Raw genomic sequence first — 16,605 nt, 5'->3', positions numbered from 1 at the left:
CGATGAACACTACAGGGATAACTGGCTTGTGGCCGCCAAGCGTTCATAGCGACGTGGCTTTTTGATCCTTCGATGTCGGCTCTTCCTATCATTGTGAAGCAAAATTCACCAAGCGTAGGATTGTTCACCCTTTCAAGGGAACGTGAGCTGGGTTTAGACCGTCGTGAGACAGGTTAGTTTTACCCTACTGGTGTGTGCTTATAGTCGCTATCTTAACGGAATTCCTGTGCAGTACGAGAGGAACCACAGGTACGGACCACTGGCTCAATACTAGTCCGACCGGACTTTGGTATGACGCTACGTCCGCTGGATTATGCCTGAACGCCTCTAAGGTCGTAGCCAATCCGAGCTGATAGCGCTTCTCAAACCCATTAGGTGTTCGGAAGCTAGCGGGCCTAACAACCCTCTGAGATCCGTTGGAGTCTGCGTCTGCAGCCCGGCGTCTCATCCCGCTATACCTAGGCCGCAACGAGTGGAGTTCGCTGCACGTGTTAGTACCGTAACTGGGAACGCCGTTGGCTTGAGCTCTGCCCAACGTGGATATACCTAGTTTCGACACCTATCAACCGCCCGCAAACGACGGGACTTCAGGCTGGGAGCTGCGAGTTGTAGAGATGCGTTCGCATCGATCCTCTCAGGCGACCCATGCTTGGTGGTTTGTCCGTGTGCCCCTTCCTCGATGTGCGCAAGCTCGTCTTGGTCTGGGGACCACGTCGACACAGGGGATACTTTTGTGAGAGCAAGAGTGTACTTAGTTGAGTGTAGCAAGGGATCGCGTGCCCCTTCCTCGATGGCGCAACGAACCATCTTGGTCTGGGGACCGTGGTGCCGTGCTCTGGTGAAGCTTGGTGCGTGCTCTTTCCTTGTCAGACGAGTGACTTGACTTGGTCTGGAGACCGTTCCTTTACACTAGTGGACAAGAGCTGGCTACTTCCGTGTCAGACGAGTGACTTGACACGGTATGGAGCGGAACACGTAACACTAGTGAGCTTGTCGGCGTGCCTCGTTCTCGACTTGATTGTCTTGATGTGAGAAACGTGCCGACCAAACCAGTAAGCTTACACACCTGCTCGTTACAAGTTGTATAAGTTAATCCGTTTGGGCCGGTTGCCTTGCACATGATGGTGTTGTTGACCATGTTCGGTTAACACGTCGTGTGTCGAGGTGGCCGGCCTTGGTAGTAGGATGTCTTGTGCATGTGACGTGTTGACCTGGTTTGGTCGATGTGTCGTCGTGTACGAGATGACCTACTTACCCGTCAGTTGTCCAAGTTGTATCATGTGTTGACTTAGTTGACGTGTCATGTGCATGGATGATTGGCGACGGGTCATGTATGGTGCACTTGCTTCAGTTGAAGGGATGTACTAGTACAGTTATATTAATTGTTTATTTCACGATCTGGTCTTTTGGCTGGATCGCGAAAAAAACGCTAAGTCCCAAATCTTGAACTCGAGAGGAGAGCGCTGATGACAACCTTTTGGACTGGAGCTCCCTAGAATTCGGCTTTTTCCTACTTTAAAGGGATGCACTGTTGTATGTATTGTTTATTCACGATCTGGTCGTTGGATTGGATCGTGAAAAAAAAACGCTAAGTCCCAGATCCTGAACTCGACAGGAAAGCGCTGATGGCAAACATTTTGACTGGAAGTCCCTAGAAAACGGCTTTTTCCTTATTGGCATTATGTGGCACGTTTATTGTGGCTAGAACATTAATTATCCCCCAAATGGCACCAACGCTTGGCGAAAGTCTCGAAATACTCCTATCCCGACGCACCAGCAACCGCAACACGATGCAAAATAAATTGCACGAGCTGCTGATACTTGTACCATGCACGGTACACGGTACCAAAATATACCCCTGAAGGTGTGCAATTTGGTGCTATCCTAGGAAATTTGTTTGGGCAAGCCTAGCTACGCGTGTCGCACGTTGCATGGTCGTCGATCAGAGGTATGCAAAAGCACCTATCTAGGGGAATTACTTTATGTTCTAGTAGCAAGTTCGATTTTCCGGTCCAGCACGGCAGTAATCCTGCATGCATACACTCCATGTACCAAAAATGTATCAACCTAGGCGTTGCTCAGTAGCTTTTAGCGGCACATGTAAAAAGTATTCGAGTTCAGATTCTTGGAACTTTGCGTATTGTTCAAAACTAATAACGAAAACTAAATTATAAATGGGTAAAAGGCTAGGCGTTTCTCAGTAGCTTTTTTGCGCCACGTGGCAAAAGTATTCGAGTTCAGATTTCTGGGACTTAGCGTATTTTTCAAAATTGATTATGCAAATTGAAGTACAAATGGGGCATTAGCTAGGCGTTGCCCAGTAGCTTTTGGCGCCACATGGATGAAGTAGTCGAGTTCAAATTTCTGGGACGTAGCGTAGTTTTCAATCATAATAAACCGAATCAAACATAAAAATCATGAAACTTACACCACGTCCCTAGGTTATGCACAAAACGTAACGATAAAGTGCCGGCCAGGTTAGAGGTGCACCAAAATTGTGTACCGATTAGGAAAAGTACTCTATGTTCCTATGACTTGGGTGAAAAGTGTTGATTAACTGCTGGTTAGGATAGACAGTTGCTTATCGTACACATCGCAAACGAACACCCCTTAGTGAGCAGTAGCAGAAGTCGATGGAACAAAGCGAATGCATTACAAACTGATCAAGTAAAATAAGGAACGCTACGTACTAGGACTTCTTTCCAAGAATGGTGTCCGCGACGGGAGGGCAAGCGTCCTTCCCAGGTTTCCCTAGTAAACCTTGTATGGTAAACATACCCAAGCGTGTCCGTAAGCACGCAACGATAGTCACGAACGAGCACATACCTAGGGAAAGTACTCTACGTACTAGGACTTCTGTCCAAGAATGGTGTCCGCGACGGTCGGGCACTGTGACGCAATTACCAAATCCTAGAATCGTACAAGCAGTGTGTACAAACATAAACATTAACGCGTTCGCTCGGGCTGCGCCGTCCGTGTTGAACACAAATGTGGGTGATTATATGAGTGGATAGACAAAAACATGCGTGGCGAAGACAGTTTTCTGCACGATGTGCACATAGCTCATTTCGTCGTCCCGGGCTAATGGAAAAACACAAAAATATCGAGTATCTTTCTAGGTTTCTGTTATAAAAGGACAGGCCAAAAGGTGACCGGTTGAGATAAGCATTTTAAGCATACAAGCACTTTAATGCAACTTTTGATACAAAAACTAGGTACGTACACGTAGATTGTATCAACATGGACATCCATGATCGGGTACGCCCGGGCTGCGCCCTCCATGTTGTACTTTCCCTGATTGGTACACAATTTTGGTGCAAGTGTACCAACATGGACATCTATGAACGCGTACGCTCGAGATGCACCCTTCGTCTTGTACTTTCCCTGATCGGTACACAGTTTTGGTGCACGGCTATCCCGACCGGCAACTTGTACCTTTATCGACATCCATGAACACAAAGTGCGCGGAACAAAAATTGCTCGGTCAGACCTACAAAGTGCTATATCTCGAATACTAAACGTCGCAGATGGGTGTCGTAGAACAATTTTAAATTCGTCTTATGATTCTACATCCGATTCTGGATAGTGGTTTTTCGACCACTTTTCAACATTTTGTGACACCCCGAACCTAGGGGCAGCTCCCTAGCTTTTTTCAAAAATGTGCACCGAACGGGCCAGAGAGCTCGAGTAGTCGAAAATTTTTTTTTTGCTAAAACCCCTCAAAACGTGTCAGGAACGCACCCTAGATGATGAAAAGTGCAACCAGAATGTCAATCGACAACATGCCCGGGGGTACAAATTTGCTCTACGCGTCCCTAGGTAGGGTACTTTTTCATACAAACATCAAAGTGTACGGTGCACAAAGTGCGCGGAACAAAAATTGCTCGGTCAGACCTAGGACGGGCCATAACTCGAATACTAAACGTCGCAGATGGGTGTCGTAGAACAATTTTAAGTTCGTCTAATGATTCTACATCCGATTCTGGATAGTGGTTTTTCGACCACTTTTCAACATTTTGTGACACCCCGAACCTAGGGGCAGCTCCCTAGCTTTTTTCAAAAATGTGCACCGAACGGGCCAGAGAGCTCGAGTAGTCGAAAATTTTTTTTTTTGCTAAAACCCCTCAAAACGTGTCAGGAACGCACCCTAGATGATGAAAAGTGCAACCAGAATGTCAATCGACAACATGCCCGGGGGTACAAATTTGCTATACGCGTCCCTAGGTAGGGTACTTTTTCATACAAACATCAACGTGTACGGTGCACAAAGTGCGCGGAACAAAAATTGCTCGGTCAGACCTACAAAGTGTTATATATCTCGAATACTAAACGTCGCAGATGGGTGTCGTAGAACAATTTTAAATTCGTCTAATGATTCTACATCCGATTCTGGATAGTGGTTTTTCGACCACTTTTCAACATTTTGTGACACCCCGAACCTAGGGGCAGCTCCCTAGCTTTTTTCAAAAATGTGCACCGAACGGGCCAGAGAGCTCGAGTAGTCGAAAATTTTTTTTTTGCTAAAACCCCTCAAAACGTGTCAGGAACGCACCCTAGATGATGAAAAGTGCAACCAGAATGTCAATCGACAACATGCCCGGGGGTACAAATTTGCTATACGCGTCCCTAGGTAGGGTACTTTTTCATACAAACATCAACGTGTACGGTGCACAAAGTGCGCGGAACAAAAATTGCTCGGTCAGACCTAGGACGGGCCATAACTCGAATACTAAACGTCGCAGATGGGTGTCGTAGAACAATTTTAAGTTCGTCTAATGATTCTACATCCGATTCTGGATAGTGGTTTTTCGACCACTTTTCAACATTTTGTGACACCCCGAACCTAGGGGCAGCTCCCTAGCTTTTTTCAAAAATGTGCACCGAACGGGCCAGAGAGCTCGAGTAGTCGAAAATTTTTTTTTTGCTAAAACCCCTCAAAACGTGTCAGGAACGCACCCTAGATGATGAAAAGTGCAACCAGAATGTCAATCGACAACATGCCCGGGGGTACAAATTTGCTATACGCGTCCCTAGGTAGGGTACTTTTTCATACAAACATCAACGTGTACGGTGCACAAAGTGCGCGGAACAAAAATTGCTCGGTCAGACCTAGGACGGGCCATAACTCGAATACTAAACGTCGCAGATGGGTGTCGTAGAACAATTTTAAGTTCGTCTAATGATTCTACATCCGATTCTGGATAGTGGTTTTTCGACCACTTTTCAACATTTTGTGACACCCCGAACCTAGGGGCAGCTCCCTAGCTTTTTTCAAAAATGTGCACCGAACGGGCCAGAGAGCTCGAGTAGTCGAAAATTTTTTTTTTGCTAAAACCCCTCAAAACGTGTCAGGAACGCACCCTAGATGATGAAAAGTGCAACCAGAATGTCAATCGACAACATGCCCGGGGGTACAAATTTGCTCTACGCGTCCCTAGGTAGGGTACTTTTTCATACAAACATCAACGTGTACGGTGCACAAAGTGCGCGGAACAAAAATTGCTCGGTCAGACCTACAAAGTGTTATATATCTCGAATACTAAACGTCGCAGATGGGTGTCGTAGAACAATTTTAAATTCGTCTAATGATTCTACATCCGATTCTGGATAGTGGTTTTTCGACCACTTTTCAACATTTTGTGACACCCCGAACCTAGGGGCAGCTCCCTAGCTTTTTTCAAAAATGTGCACCGAACGGGCCAGAGAGCTCGAGTAGTCGAAAATTTTTTTTTTGCTAAAACCCCTCAAAACGTGTCAGGAACGCACCCTAGATGATGAAAAGTGCAACCAGAATGTCAATCGACAACATGCCCGGGGGTACAAATTTGCTCTACGCGTCCCTAGGTAGGGTACTTTTTCATACAAACATCAAAGTGTACGGTGCACAAAGTGCGCGGAACAAAAATTGCTCGGTCAGACCTGGTACGGGCCATAACTCGAATACTAAACGTCGCAGATGGGTGTCGTAGAACAATTTTAAGTTCGTCTAACGATTCTACATCCGATTCTGGATAGTGGTTTTTCGACCACTTTTCAACATTTTGTGACACCCCGAACCTAGGGGCAGCTCCCTAGCTTTTTTCAAAAATGTGCACCGAACGGGCCAGAGAGCTCGAGTAGTCGAAATTTTTTTTTTTGCTAAAACCCCTCAAAACGTGTAGAAAACTGATTTTAGATGATAAAAAGTGCAACCAGAACGTCAAACGACAACTTTGTTGGGGGTACCCTTTTTACTCTACGGGCCACTAGCTTAGGCGCGCCAACAGCGCTTTCCTCTCGGGTTCCCATTTTTTGCCCTCCTGGGATTATGATCATTTACTCATTGCCTACTATAGGGAAGGTACCTTGCTTCGAGGTCAAAAATGAAGATTTCACCAAATCGTAGTTTTAACCTCTATTTAGTCGTAGGAGCATGGTTTGCAGTGTCCGTGGGTCATATAAGCCCCCGTTTGGGTCATACGTCCCCTCCCCGATGAAAATCGTCATATGACTATAGGCCGAACTTATGAAGCAAAAGTGGTGTCTGGTGGGTTCTGCCGATGATCTTAACCTATGATTTTGAGTTTCCACTCTTTCAAAACGTTTCCTGGAGCAGTACATCACGGGTCTACGGACCCAAAGACTTCGTTGCGATGGTTTCAAGCATAAAAGTTGTAACAGTTAAGGGTTTTTAATACGCGTATATTAAATCATTGCTTGAAACTAAGCTTCGTTGTCTTTAAACTCTGCAAGACCAATCGAACTTCTTAGGGAAACTCGAAGCATTCACGCTAAGCTGGTGGTGCAGGGCACATAGCGTGATGAAACCGGGTTTCCCTACCAAATGTGGCATATTTTTTCCCTGAGAGCGAAGCTCAGACCCACGTAGGGGAGAGCGAAGTGGAACTTAAATGTTCAATGCAGCAAATGTTCGCCATGCGGATAAACAAGTTGGAATAGTTCAATGTAGTGTAATGCAAACACGAATCGCAAATAACGATACGGGACCCAGAAGCAATTCTGCGGATCCCTCGGGGAGTGGTGAGTTGATATAAATTAGAGGTGAAAGTCCAAGTTGTTCAGGCTCCGGCTCGGCAGCCGATACGAGGTTCCTGTTGAGCTTGTTTGTACATCGCGCAGAGGCGCCGTTCGGTTCTAGCAATGATTCCCGCCACCATGTTCCATGCGTGCAGAGATCCGTTAGAGCTCGTTCAATGTGTCCCGCCGTGATTACGAAAAAGTCCAACAGTTGACTTAGTTGGGTGTGCGTCAAGTAATCGCGCAGAGATGCCGATCGGTTCCTAGCAATGTTTCCCGTCACAAGGTGGTATTGGCACCTGTGCAGAGTGGCCGTTAGCAATGTCTCCCGTATCACGGTGGTGTACCATCACTAGTGCAGAGTGACCGCTAGCAATGTCTCCCGTCACAAGGTGGTAGCCCAGAAGTGCAGAGAAGCCGCTGTAGCAAAGTCTCCCGTATCACGTTGGAGTTCTTCCACTAGTGCAGAGAGATCGCTGAACCGTTCAATGTGTCCCGTCGTGGTGTGCTTGTACCGAGCACGTAGGATACACCTTGCTTTGTTGGTTTGGGATAGGAGTGGTCGCGCAACTGCCTCCACGCCGCAGAGTGCCAGTTCGGATTGAAGGTCAACTTTAGCCGTTCAATGCATCAGTCGGTGGGTGTTCAGATGGCATCACAACTTCCCCTAGGTGCTCAAGTTGGCTGGGTTGTAAAGCATGTACACATGCGCAGAGTATCGTGCGTACTAGCAAAGTCTCCCGTCACGGTGGTTACGCATGAGTTCCATGCAGTGCAGAGAGATCGTTAGTGCGTGCAATGTACCAGTCGATGTGTCGTACCGGCATACAACCCCGCTTAGAGGCCCGTCACTCGAAGAGGACAAGAAAGAGTGCGCAGAGTGCCGTACCGGCATAGCAATGTCTCCAGACATACGTTGGGACACCCGACGCAGTGCAGAGAGATCCGCTAGCCGTGTGCAATGCATCCGACGTTGCCTGCTTGTGCAGTCTATCGAGTGGCGCCAACGGACGCTCTGGCGTCACAGAACAAATCTCGGTGGTCACGGGGGACTTGCGCCTCGCGTGATCAAGAGTGTAGTTCGTGTTCAAGCAATTGACTCGAATTCTGGTTGATCCTACCAGTGATATACGCTCGTCTCAAAGGTTAAGCCATGCATGTCTAAGTACAAGCTTCCTAGAAAGTGAAACCGCATAAGGCTCAGTATAACAGCTATAATTTACAAGATCCTCATCCAAACAGTTACTTGGATAACTGTGGAAAAGCCAGAGCTAATACATGCATTATGCCGGGACTGTTGGCCTCCGGGTCGGCGGAACTGGTGCACTTATTAGTTAAACCAATCGCCTCCGGGCGCTTTGAGTTGAAATCTGGATAAGGATGCCGATCGTACGGTCGCTTGCGACTGACGACAGATCTTTCAAATGTCTGCCCTATCAACTATTGATGGTAGTGTAGAGGACTACCATGGTTGCGACGGGTAACGGGGAATCAGGGTTCGATTCCGGAGAGGGAGCCTGAGAAATGGCTACCACATCCAAGGAAGGCAGCAGGCGCGTAAATTACCCAATCCCGGCACGGGGAGGTAGTGACGAGAAATAACAATATGGACCTCTCTAACGATGGTCCATAATTGGAATGAGTTGAGCATAAATCCTTTTGCAAGGATCAAGTGGAGGGCAAGTCTGGTGCCAGCAGCCGCGGTAATTCCAGCTCCACTAGCGTATATTAAAGTTGTTGCGGTTAAAACGTTCGAAGTTGATACCCCGTCCAGACTCGCGTCCGTCGCGGGCGCCCGGCCTCTCGGTTGGGACCGTCCGTGTGCGCGCTCGCGGCTGCGACTCACAATGGTGTACCTGGGCGTTCTACTCCGTGACGGGTCAGTACAAACTTGTCGCCGCGACCTCGTCGGTCAAGGTCTTGTTCGACCCAGCTTCATGGTGCCCGGGAACTCTCGTTTACCTTGAACAAATTAGAGTGCTCAAAGCAGGCTAGTTCAAAGCGTCCGGTCCTCCGGGGCCGGCGTTGGCCGAGAATAATTTTGCATGGAATAATGGAACATGACCTCGGTCTGAGTGGTTTCGTTGGTTTGTAATAGACCAAGAGGTAATGATTAACAGAAGTAGTCGGGGGCATTGGTATTACGGCGCGAGAGGTGAAATTCGTAGACCGTCGTAGGACCCACAGAAGCGAAAGCGTTTGCCAAGGATGCTTTCATTAATCAAGAACGAAAGTTAGAGGATCGAAGGCGATTAGATACCGCCCTAGTTCTAACCGTAAACGATGCCAATTAGCAATTGGGAGACGCTACCTACCTTCGGTGCTCTCAGTAGCTTCCGGGAAACCAAAATCGGGTTCCGGGGGAAGTATGGTTGCAAAGTTGAAACTTAAAGGAATTGACGGAAGGGCACCACAAGAAGTGGAGCTTGCAGTGACATTCGAGCAGTCACCCAGTACGGTCACGGTGTGTTTTGCTCCGCGGTGAAGATAGAAATTTTTGTGCAAAAATTGCCTGGAGGGACCCAAATTGGTGGATAAATCGTTCATAAGAGTGAATTTAAGTGCAACGAACGAAAACCGCATGAAAATCGGCGCAAAAACGCGGAAAAAATATGATAAACATTCCCCCATACATTTTGCATGGGGAACTATTTTCGCTCAAAAAACGTGATAAATTGGTCTTTTTCAATACGGTTTGCGGTGAAATCCATAAATCAGGTGGTGTTTAACAATTTTTAGCCGAGAAACAGTGTTTGCCGGCGAAAATTCGCGAAAAATAAGGTGCGGAAAATTTGCGTAAGGAATTACAACAACAACAACAACAACAGTATATGTGTGTCGCGAGTGCGTATAAAATTCCGGTCCACGAGCGCCGGAAGTGGCCGGAAACGGTAGTGTTCGTGCCCGTGATCGAGTGTTTGCAAAAAACCGGACGAAAAACGGACGTAAATCGCCGAAAAACAACGTGGTAAAAAAGTGTCGGGGGTGCTACCGCCGGAGCACGTGTCTCCGGGAAAAGGAGTTTAATAGAAAATCGCTAATAACTTCGCGAGTTTTGGTCGGATTTGTGTGCGGTTTTCACCGTTGGGTTTGTTTCGATGCGAACAATACGATCCAATCAAAAAAATAGTGAAAATCGTGAAAAAATTTTTTGACAGTTTGTGGTGACACCTGAGTGACAAGCAATACCCAGGCGACAAAAATTTTTCGGCGAGCAGTTCCCAGGGGACAAAAATTTGAACTTACCGTTACTGCTTGAAAACTGCCCGATTTTTTTTTTTTTTTTTTTTTTTTTTTTTTTTTTTTTTTTTTTTTTAAAAGTGTGCGGAAAATTCTGGGAAGGTGGGTAGTGCCCTCGGGAGCTCGAATCTGCTCGATTCGACCAGTTTGTGCAACTCGAAAACTGCTCGAATTTTTCGAATTCGCTCAAATAATTTGAAAAATTCGGGGAAGCTGTGGAGGGGTGTAGAGCGACTTAAAAAACACGGGAAAATTATTTTTCCCCCTCCCCCCTTCCCCCCGTCTCCTCCAGGGGCCAGAATCACAGCAGCTGGGCGACGCAGCATCTCTGGGGTCATCTCGACCCCACGGGGTCATATCGATCCCCAGGATTGTCTTGACCCACAAGGGAGTTTACCTCGAAGATGGAACTCCCAAATCGCAGTTTGAGGCCTCGGCAGCCATCCGTCGATTGCGGCATGGGTGCGGTTCAGAAGAAAACCGCAGTGTCAGCCAAAATTGACACTGGACGTACACCCCTTGCTGCACGTTCGAACGAGGAAAATGAGGTTCGTCTGCACCTGATGTTGCAGGCGGAGAAGGCAGAGAAGGCGGAACTCATGAAGACGGTGACAAGTCTTCAGGCCATTGTAGAGGGACTGCAGAAGCAGCTGGCGGAGGCACAGCAGGCCAGGCTTTCCGCCGAAGCGGAAGCTAAGAAGGAGCGGGATGCTCTGCTGGCAGAGATCCGTGATATGGGGAAGCAACTGCGCCAGGAGCTCTGTTGGCAACGCGGGCAACAGCCGCAAGCACAACCCGGTCCGTCAGGGACAGCGGCGGTAACGCTCCCGGCCCCCCAGGCGCCAACAGGAGAAGGCATTCGGCAAGTGGAGCAGCCCAGCTTCGCTGAGGTCGTCCGCCGCAAATATCGTGGCATGGCTAAGGGGAAACCCCGCCAGCCCCCCCAGCAGCAGCAGCAGCAGGAACACCAGCAGCAGCAACAACAACAGCAGCAGCAGCGGCAACCACAGCGACAGGCGGTCGCCGGCACGCAGCAGCAGCAACAGCGTCGGCAGCAACAACAGCAGCAGCAACAACACCAGCAGCGGCCAACTGCTGTACAGGCGCAGCGCAGTGAGCAGTTGCGCCAGGAGCGCCAGCGTCCAGCACGCCCTCGGCAGGACCAGCTCATCTTTGAGCCGGCCGAGGGATGCTCGTACAAGGCGCTGTTTGAGAAGATACGGCTAAATCCGCGACTGGCCGACGAGAACAAGGGAGTCAAGCAGGGCTACCGCACGTCACGCGACTTCCTTCGTCTCTCGCTTAAACAGGATGCAGACGCCGCTGTGCTGCTGCAGCGCATCCAGGAGGAGGTCGGTGATTTGGCCACTGGCCGGATCATCACGGAGATGGCCGAGGTGATGATTACCGGCATCGACATGTTGGCCACAAAAGAGGATGTGGAACGCGGTCTGCAGCGGGCGCTGGAACGCACAGTAGTTGCAGCAACCACGTCCTTGTGGGAGCGTCGTGATGGGACGCAGCGTGCCCGTGTCCGACTTCCACGGAGGGACGCTGACCTTCTGGCGGACAAACGTATCCTTGTTGGATACTCGGCGTGCCTGGTGCGCAGCGCGCCAAAACAGCAGCGAAGCGCGGTTCGCTGTTTCCGCTGCTTGGAGCGTGGACACACCACTGCAGACTGCGCCGGCGTGGATCGTTCCGGCCTATGCCTGCGCTGCGGAGCCACGGATCATCGCGCGGCATCATGCACCTGCGATCCGAAGTGCATCGTTTGTGGCGGCCCACATCGCATCGCCGCCCCCATGTGCCCAGGCCCGCAACCACAATGTTGAACGTCCTGCAGTTCAACGCCAACCATTGCGAGAACGCCCAGGACCTGGCGTTGCATGTGTTGACCACCGAGGGTCTTGACGTTCTGCTCTTGTCCGAGCCCTATTGCGTACCGCGCAATAACGGCAATTGGGTAACGGACGAGAGTAAGACGGTTGCCATCGTCGTCAACGGCAACCGGCTGCCGATACAGCGTATCAGGCACCGTCAGACCCTCGGTGTGGTTGCGGCCGACGTCGGTGGAATCGCTGTGGTGAGCTGCTATGTGTCGCCGCAGACAGGAGTCCCAGAGTTCCGGAGTATTATGGAAAAGATCGACCTGATCGTCCGCGGGTGCAGCCGGGTTCTCCTGGCCGGCGATTTCAACGCCATGCACCTGGACTGGGGAAGCAGCAGGACTTGCCCGAAGGGCTTGGAGCTTCTCCAGTTGGCGGACAACCTCGGGCTGGTGCTACTGAACAAGGCAGACTGTCTGCCAACGTTCAAGGGGAACCGAGCGGACACAACTCGGTTTCCGCCCAGCCGACCGGACGTTACGTTCGCCAGTAGTGTGATCAGCCGTCTCGACCCGCGCGAGGACAGCGCCCGAGGCTGGCGCGTTCCCGACGTGGTAACGCTCAGTGATCACCGTTACGTCCGGTACGAGGTTGGCGTGAGTCCACCATCATCGAGGGATCGGGCAGCACGGCGTGGACAGCGCCCGGCCCGCGTAAGCAATGCCGGTACGCGCTGGAAGACCAGTCAGTTTGACTCCCAGCTTTTCGGGAAAGCGCTGGCCATGACTGGGTTCGCCCGTCAAGCTAACAGCGTCGAAAGCTTGGTCGAGTCGCTGACCAGCGTCTGCGACGAGACGATGTCGCGGGTCTTCCCAGCGCAGGACCACACAGGTCGGCCAGCTTACTGGTGGACTCCGGCGATCCAGACGATGATCGAAGAACTCTCCAGAAAGGAGCAAATGGCGATGAGGACCATTCCGCCCAACGAACAGCTCCAAACGGAACTCGCAGCTGCCAGGGAGAGCCTTCGGAAGGCTATTCGTGTGAGCAAGAACGAGGCGTTCGACCGGTTCTTGCTGTCGATCAGGGAGGATGAAACCGGAAACTTTTTCCGGAAGGTCTTCCACTGGTTCCAGGCGGCCCGCTCAGCCCCGGAACGCGATCCAGCAGAACTGCGGCGAATTGTCGACGCCTTGTTCCCGGTTCATCCGCCGGTAGAGTGGCCCGATCTCCGAGTTGGCAACATGGCGCCGCTCCGATCGATCGGCCTGACCGAGCTGGAGAATATAGCAGCCAGTATGCACCCGCGGAAGGCTCCTGGGCTTGATGGAGTACCGAACGCCGCCCTTACGGTTGCTCTCAGGCAGCAACCGGAGCCCTTCCGCCGGGTGTTTCAGGAGTGCCTGGACACGTCCTGCTTTCCGCAGCCGTGGAAAAAGCAGCGACTGGTGCTCCTGCCAAAGCCAGGCAAATCACCGGGCGAGCCGTCGTCCTTCCGCCCGATTTGCCTGCTCGATAATACGGGCAAGGCTTTGGAGCGGCTGCTGTTGAACCGGCTCAACGAATACATCGAGGATCCAGAGAGTCCGCAACTGTCTGAGCAGCAGTTCGGATTCCGGCGAGGGCGATCGACTCTGCAGGCCATCCAGCAGGTCGTGGACGCGGGACGAAGGGCGAAGTCCTTTGGAAGGACAAACAACCGTGACCGGCGCTGCCTCATGGTTGTGGCCCTGGACGTCCGTAACGCGTTCAACACGGCTAGCTGGCAGAGCATCGCCGAGGCGCTCCAGGCGAAGGGAGTCCCCGTGCAGTTGTGCCGCATACTGCAGGACTACTTCGCCGACAGGGAGCTTACGTACGACACGGCGGACGGGCCGGTTACCCGCCGAGTATCGGCAGGTGTTCCACAGGGGTCCATATTGGGCCCCACACTGTGGAACATAATGTACGACGGTGTGCTAGCCGTAGAGCTCCCTGAGGGCGCCTCCATCGTGGGATTCGCCGATGATCTTGCGATCCTGGCAGCGGGGACAACTCCTGAACACGCAGCAGCGATTGCGGAGGAAGCGGTGGCAGCGGTCAACAGCTGGATGGTGCGGCACAAACTCTCCCTGGCGCCGGAGAAGACGGAGCTGCTGATGGTGTCGAGCAAGCGAAGCGGATACAAAAACATCCCTGTGAACATCTGTGGAGTGGAAGTGCGCTCGAAGCGGTCGATCCGCTACTTGGGGGTCATGCTACACGACCACCTGTCGTGGCGCCCACACGTCGAGATGGTCGCGGACAAGGCCCTCCGTGTGGTGCGAGCATTGCGTGTCGTCATGCGCAACCACAGCGGCCCCCAAGTGAGCAAGCGGAAGCTGCTCGCCGCAGTGGCCGCGTCCATTATCCGCTATGGCGCACCCGTCTGGGCGGAAGCCTCGGACCTACAGTGGTGCAGGCGGATATTGGATCGCGTGCAGCGCCCCCTGGCCCAGGGCATCACGAGCGCCTTCCACTCCACGAGCTGCGAGGTAGCGGTGGTTTTAGCCGGAGAACTGCCATACCACCTCCTGGTGAAGGAAGACGCCCGCTGCTACAACCGACTGCAGTTAAGCCCGGACAGCAGTCGAGAGGCGATTCGCCAGGAGGAAAAGGAGTCATCGCTGCAGCTGTGGCAGCAACAGTGGGACGACGAGGCGGCGAATAACACCAGCCGCTACTTACGTTGGGCCCACCGACAAGTGCCAGACGTGCGCCTGTGGACGGGGCGGAAACACGGAGAGGTAGATTTCTACCTCTCGCAGGTTCTCAGTGGACATGCCTTCGTCCACGAGTTCCTGCACGTGTTCGGGTTCGCTCCATCCCCGGACTGTCCCAGGTGCGCAGGGTCGGTCGAGTCGGTGGCCCACGTACTGTTCCAGTGTCCCCGCTTCGCGGATGTTCGCGCGGAGTTGCTGCACGGCGTCGACGAGGACAACCTCGGCAGCCGCCTGTTGGAGAGTGCGGAGTGGTGGGACCGCATCCAGCAAGCGGCTCGGCAGATCCTCTCCGTTCTGCAGGAGGACTGGCGGGAGGAGCAGCAAAACTTGGCAGCCGCCGAGGCTGCTCAGCCAGTTCCTGCATCCAGCCCGCCCGAGGACATGGCGGAGGCAGAGCGGAGACGGCTGATGCGACGCCGAGAGGTGCGCAACCGCAGCGCCCGGCGGATGCGGCAGCGGCGTCGGCAGGAGCGGCTCGGCGTGGACGAGGTCGTCCCGGCTATCTTGGCACGCGCAGCGGCCAATGACGACGCGGCCGACGACGTAGTGGAGCCGACAGGGGAGGTCGAGGAGGAGGAGGTCAGCCCTCCAGAGCCGCCAATCCCCCCGCGCAGCCGGGGATTGCCTCCCTCCCCACGCACGATGGAGATGCGGCGACTGCGGCGTAATTTTATGCAGCTCCAATACCGGGAAAGGCGTCGGGCCGGAGTGCTAGGAGCTGTTCCGCAGGGTCGCCAACGACGTGGGCGACTACCACCATCTGCAGCGGAAGTGGAGCGGCGTCGCATTAACCGGCGGCAGAGAGAGAGGCAGCGACGGCTGGAGCAACGGCAAGCGGAGGTCGAGGCTCAGCCTCCCCCGTGGGACGAGCTGCCGAGCTCCCAGCTTGCCGAACGAAGAAGCAGCCTCACGGATGACGAGCGAGCTGCCGTAACATCGGCGATCGTGTCCGCGCGCTGACGCAGCTCTTTGATGATACGGTGAAACCTGCAAGGATTAGGACAAGGACAACGGTTACCGGAACATATTTAATGTTAAAAAGGCGGCAACGAAAACCTTTCACGAAAGGAAAAATAGTGAAAAAAAAAAAAAAGTTTTTTGAATTCAAATAAATAAAGAGAAAGGCCCAAACGGGCGGAATTCCCGGCGGGGGGAAATCCGTTAGTGGTAACCCCCCGCCGGTAGGAGCGGGGTTCTTTCGGGAAACAATGGTCCTCAATAAAGAACTCTTGAAGAATTTAAAAAAAAAAAAAGAAGTGGAGCTTGCGGCTTAATTTGACTCAACACGGGAAAACTTACCAGGTCCGAACTTATTGAGGTAAGACAGATTGATAGCTCTTTCTCAAACTTAAGGGTAGTGGTGCATGGCCGTTCTTAGTTCGTGGAATGATTTGTCTGGTTATTCCGATAACGAACGCGACTCAGTCAAGCTAACTAGAACGCTGTCAGTAGTGTGCCTCCGGGCGCACCTGACGTTAGGAGTGGCGGGTGTCCTCACGGGTGCCCGTCACTTAGTTTGCCCTGCTTAGCGGGACAACTTGTGTTTAGCAAGATGAGATTGAGCGATAACAGGTCCGTGATGCCCTTAGATGTTCTGGGCTGCACGCGTGCTACAATGTGAGCAGCAGCGTGTTCTCGCCTTATGGCGCCCCCATTCCGAGAGGAACGGGAAATCACCCAAATGCTCATTTAGTAGGGATTGGGGACTGCAATGGTCCCCATGAACCTGGAATTTCTAGTAAGTGCTAGTCATTAGCTAGCGCTGATTACGTCCCTGC

This window comes from Anopheles gambiae (assembly GCF_943734735.2).
Source record: "Anopheles gambiae chromosome X unlocalized genomic scaffold, idAnoGambNW_F1_1 X_unloc_19, whole genome shotgun sequence".
In the NCBI taxonomy this organism is placed as follows: Eukaryota; Metazoa; Arthropoda; class Insecta; order Diptera; family Culicidae; genus Anopheles; species Anopheles gambiae.
Note: the sequence above shows the minus strand (reverse complement) of the source record.